This window comes from Mobula birostris, chromosome X, assembly GCF_030028105.1.
Source record: "Mobula birostris isolate sMobBir1 chromosome X, sMobBir1.hap1, whole genome shotgun sequence".
In the NCBI taxonomy this organism is placed as follows: domain Eukaryota; kingdom Metazoa; phylum Chordata; class Chondrichthyes; order Myliobatiformes; family Myliobatidae; genus Mobula; species Mobula birostris.
Window position 1 is genome coordinate 24,885,265 of NC_092402.1, and position 6,000 is coordinate 24,891,264.

Here is a 6,000-nt window from a genome sequence, read left to right on the forward strand (position 1 = left end):
AAGTAGTTGAAAGAAAACATCACCACCCCCACACAAACACTAACAGATCACCTAAACCCCGAGCCCGCCAATCCACAGCAAGAAAGAATGGGTGAGAACATGGAAAAAACAGAACTGAAAGAGGCCAATATGAACTACAGTCCAATCCATAAATCTCAGAATTTTGATAACATTTTGATAGCACAGGGACCTAGCAGCAACTTAACCAGCAGCCCCTCCAACGGCAGTGACTCAAACCAGCGGCTGTTCTGATGGCAGTGACTTACCTATCTTATCTACTTCTCCACATCGATCAGTAATCCCCACCCCACATAACTACTGATCCTAGCTCCCCTTCCCCCTCAGTGAATACAGACCCATAGTCCTATCACCCTTGAACTCTGGCAGTTGACCCAACACTTAGATTAATTGAACAAAGTTGAACTCCAACCTTCCCCCACCCACACCACCACCCCATCCCCTTTGGCCTCTTTTTATCCAAACCCAAAGCAAGAAGTGGGCTTCACTAATTTCCTTTGAGTATACTCTAGCGGAGGTACACACAAAATAAAAGCCTTTTACTCTACAAGATCAATTCATTGGCAAATACAATTGTGGGTGATTTGCTTGCAGAGAACCATTAACTAATGCATCCTCAGAGGAGCTAAATACTGTGCAAGTATATATAATTTTAGTGTTTCTAGATTCAAAACTGGAAATGATATTATTGAAAGATGAACATCTGCAATATGGCAGGCATCAAATGTCCCATTGTTATCTTCAGTGTAATAGTCACAGTGAGAGAAAGATTCTTTACTCCATGTGACAAAGCTGCTGGAGAGAGCTGGTAGAAGCAGATACAATTATAATGCTTAAAAGATATTTGGGAAGTATATGGATAGAAAAGATGCACAGATATGGGCCTAAGGCAGGCAAATGTAGATAGTGTAGCTAGGCATCACAGTTGGCATGGACAAGGTGGGCAATGATTCTGTAACAAAAGTACAAACTTATTAGACCATAAGACAATAAGATATAGGAAGAGAATTAGGCCATCTGGCCCATCGAGTCTGCTCTAATTTCATCATGGCTGATCCAATTTTCCTCTCAGCTCCAATCTGCTGCCTTCCACCTGTATGCTTTCATGCCCCAACCAATCAAGAATCTATCAACTTCTGCCTTAAATATACATAAAGGCAGCCTCCACGTCTGCCTGTGGTAATGCATTCCACAGATTTATGTCTGGCTGAAGAAATTCTGCCTCATCCTCATTCTAAAAGGATGTCCTTCTATTCTCAAGCTGTGTCCTCTGGTCTTAGACTCTCCCACCATAGGAATCATCCTTTCCACATCCACTCTATCAAGGCCTTTCACCATTCGATGGGTCTCAATGAGGTCACCCTTCATTCTTCTGAATTCCGGTGAATACAGGCCCAGAGCCATCAAACACTTTCCATATATCAAGCTGTTCAAACCTGGAATCATTTCTGTGAACCTCCTTTGAATCCTCTCCAGTTTCAACACATCCTTTCTAAGATAAGGGGCTCAAAACTGCTTACAATACTCCAGCTGAGGTCTAACCAGTGCTTTATAAAATCAACATCACATCCTTGCTTTCATTTGAAGAGGACTAGAATATAAGTGTTAAGATTGCATTTGCCTTCCTCACCACAGACTCAACCGGCAAATTAACCTTTAGGGAATCCTACTTAAGGATCCCAAGTCCCTTTGCACCTCAGATTTTTTTGTAATTTATCTCCATTTAGAAAACAGTTAACCCTTTCATTTCTTCTACCAAAGTGCATGATCATACACTTCCCGACACTGTATTCCATCTTCCACTGCTTTGCACATTCTCTTAATCTATCCAAGTCCTTCTGTAGCCTCTCTACTTCCTGAAAACTACCTGCCCCTCTATCTATCTATATAGCGTCTCCAAAACTCTGCAACAAAACCATCAATTCCATCATCCAAATCACTGACATACGACTTAAAAAGGATCGGTCCCAACACAGACCCCTGTGGAACACCACTAGTCACTGGCAGCCAACCAGAAAAGGCTCCCTTTTCTCCCCCCCAGTCCTTGCCTCCTGCCAATCAGCCACTGCTTTATCCATGCTCGAATCTCGTCTGTAACACCATGGGCTCATAGCTTGTTAAGCAGCCTCGTGTGCATCTTGTTAAAGGCCTTCTGAAAATCCAAGTACTCAATATCAATGAGCATTATGTAGCAACTTTAATTAGGTAGCCCACATTAATGAGAAGTGGACCTGACTATCAATGTCACCGTTCCTTTTCAACAGTTACTATCTGTGAAGCAGACAGTATTAACAGTTTGGCCACAGCTATGTGATGCCCTACATGGTTGATTCGCCTGCTAATAAACTGAAACTTGGGTCTTAAATTAGAACAAAGCAGACTATAAGAGCAGGAAATATGTATGGTAGAATGGAAAACTACACTAAAGGATTGTGATGTAGTGGCATTTTATGGCCTCTACATCTCTTGAAAAAGAAACTAACTCCGCAGCAAAAGCAGGTGCAGTTGTTTTATTAAGTGCTCACAATTTACATGAGGTCCCAAAATGTGAAAATATTTGTAGAGTATGGAAAAACAAAAACTATATACAATCTACTTACACAGATCAACTGATAGTCACTCCTTCCTCAACTTAGTTCACAATTAGGGTCTTTCTCCAACCAGAAACAAATGAACAGAAAAGTAGACCAATGCAGTGCTCACCAAATGACAAACAGGTAATGAATTCCAGAGGTCCAATCAGTATTCGGAGCTGAGCACTTCGAGGAGTTTGCTTGCAGGTTGGCGAAGCTTGTATAAAAGAACTTCGTGGGCATTCCGACATCCCAGAGGTCCAATCAGCTTCAGGAGCAGAATCTGTAAATTAAATAAAAGCACAGAAGGGGCAAGTGGGGCAGCCATTGTTGGAGTAGGCCAGCGGTGAGATCAGGAGCATCAGGCTTTGACTCAAGAGGCTTCAACGAGAAGAGGCTGAGGCCAAAGAAACAGGTTAGAAGATTTGGTCTTGTTTGCTCATTGTACAGCACAGGCAGGATAGCAGATATGACAGTGGAATGAACCTCCTGTAGGATGTGGGAATTCATGGAACCTGATAGTCTCCTCAATGACTACACCTGCAGGAAGTGCAGCCCACTCCAGCTCCTGACAAACAGCATTAAGGAGCTGGATGAACTAAGGATCATCCAGGAGGCAGAGCAATTGATAGATATGACCTTTAAGCGGGTGATTACACCCATAATACAGAATTCAGGGAGTAGATGGGTGAACACTGAGAAAGGTAAAGGGCAAAGGAAGTCAGTGCAGGGTCCCCCTATGGCCATTCAGCAACCCTTGGGATTGGTACACCCATTTGGATACTGCTGAGGGGGATGATCTACGTGGGCAAGGCAGCAGAAGCCTGACCACTGACAAACACATCTTGTGAGGTTAACTTAGTTGAGTTTATTGCTCGTTACAAGGAGAGTGAAGCAGAAGCAGGAATAGCGTAATGGACAAGGACTCAGGCTCTGGAGTAGGCTGGGACTGAGGGTCTGGGCTAGGACTTGGAATCACGGACCGCCGGGGCCAGGACTTGATACTGGGAGCTGCCGGGGCCAGGACTCTTCTTATTCACAGGACGGACTGAGACACAGTACATAAAACACGGAGCCGGGAATCCTCCTTAGACGCAGGATGGAGTCGGGACTCTTCTTGACACAGGGTCAGGACCCTTCCAGGATACAGGGCCAGGACCCTTCCAGGGTACAGGGCCAGGACACCTTTTAGACACAGGACATGGATACGGAAACCACACAACAATGGACAGAACTATAACTGGGCTCAAGTACGCTCCAAGCCGCAGCGAGCTCTTGACTCACCCCAGCGGGTTAACTTAGACTGGCCCGTACTGACAAGGGAAGGCGGCTCGCTGGCAGTTGCTTCGGGAGGAGACTAGGCCTGCTCCGGCCAGATGACATTGGCTCGCAATACCTTTGGTGACTTTGTTAACGCTCTCGTACCGAATGGCTGAAAGCCAGAAACTTATAAACTGCCGGTTCAGCTGAGAATAAATTGCCTCCAATCTCCAAGCCCTAGGGACATGGGAAACCAGGGAACCAAAGGGAAATAGGGAGTCAATGGTCCGGTTTGGCCGGCGGGCAAAACAGAACAACAACACCTTGACCTACAGGCTGGCGAGAGTTTGGAAAAAGTGTTTGTGTCTGCTGGTAACACACAAAGTTGCTGGTGAACGCAGCAGGCCAGGCAGCATCTCTAGGAAGAGGTACAGTCGACGTTTTGGGCTGAGACCCTTCGTCAGGACTAACTGAAGGAAGAGCTAGTAAGAGATTTGAAAGTGGGAGGGGGAGATCCAAAATGATAGCAGAAGACAGGAGGGGGAGGGATGGAGCCAAGAGCTGGACAGGTGATTGGCAAAAGGGATACGATAGGATCATGGGACAGGAGGTCCGGGGAGAAAGACAAGGCGGGGGGGGGACCCAGAGGATGGACAAGGGGTATAGTCAGAGGGACAGAGGGAGAAAAAGGAGAGTGAGAGAAAGAAATGTGTATAAAAATAAATAACGGAACAACACCTTATATTCTGTCTGGGTAGCCTCCAACCTGATGGCATGAACATCGACTTCTCTAACTTCTGCTAATGCCCCACCTCCCCCTCGTACCCCATCCGTTATTTATTTTTATACACACATTCTTTCTCTCACTCTCCTTTTTCTCCCTCTGTCCCTCTGACTATACCCCTTGCCCACCCTCTGGGTTCCCCCCCCTCCCCCTTTTCCTTCTCCCTGGACCTCCTGTCCCATGATCCTCTCATATCCCTTTTGCCAATCACCTGTCTAGCTCTTGGCTCCATCCCTCCCCCTCCTGTCTTCTCCTATCATTTTGGATCTCCCCCTCCCCCTTCCACTTTCAAATCTCTTACTAGCTCTTCTTTCAGTTAGTCCTGACGAAAGGTCTCGGCCCGAAACGTTGACTGTACCTCTTCCTAGAGATGCTGCCTGGCCTGCTGCGTTCACCAGCAACTTTGATGTGTGTTGCTTGAATTTCCAGCATCTGCAGAATTCCTGTTGTTTGTGTCTGCTAGGTCCACATTTGGCGAGAGCGTTCTGTCACAAAGGGGTGTGCTGGGAGCAAGAGTGGACCCAAATGCTAGACACAAACACATCTTGTGAGGTTAACTTAACTTAAGTTTATTGCTTGTTACAAGGAGCAAAGCAGAAGCAGGAATAGCGTAATGGACAAGAACTCAGGCCCTGGAGTAAGCTGGGAATAAGGGTCTGGGCTAGGACTCCGAATCACGGACCGCCAGGGCCGGGACGTGATATGGGGAGCCGCTGGGGCCAGGACTCTTTCTATTCATTGGACAGACTGAGGCACAGGATATGAAACACTGAGCCGGGAGTCCTCCTCAGACACAGCACGGAGTTGGGACTCTTCTTGACACAGGGTCAGGACCCTTCCAGGGTACAGGGCCGGGACCCCTTTTAGACACAGGACATGGATATGGAAACCACACAACGATGGACAGAACTATAACTGGGCTCAAGTACGCTCCAAGCCACGGCAAGCTCTTGACTCACCACAGCGGGTTAACTTTGACTGACCCGTACTGACAAGGGAATGCGGCTTGGTGGCACTTGCTTTGGGAGGAGACTAGGCTTGCTCCGGCCAGATGACATTGGCTCGCAGTACCTTTGGTAACTTTTTTTTAACGCTCTCGCGCCGAATGGCTGAAAGCCGGAGACTTATAAACTGCCGGTTCAGCCGGGAGTAAATTGCTTCCAATCACCAAGCCCCAGGGACACGGGAAAATAAGGAACTAAAGGGAAACAGGGAATCAACGGTCTGGATTGGCTGGCGCGAGAGGCGCTCCAACTGCTGGGCCAGAGTTACGAGTTAGCTGCTGGCTGCTGGCTGTGGGGTGTTGTGGGGGACATTCTGTGGGAATACTGACTGATGGCCTGTCCGGAACGATATTCGTACACG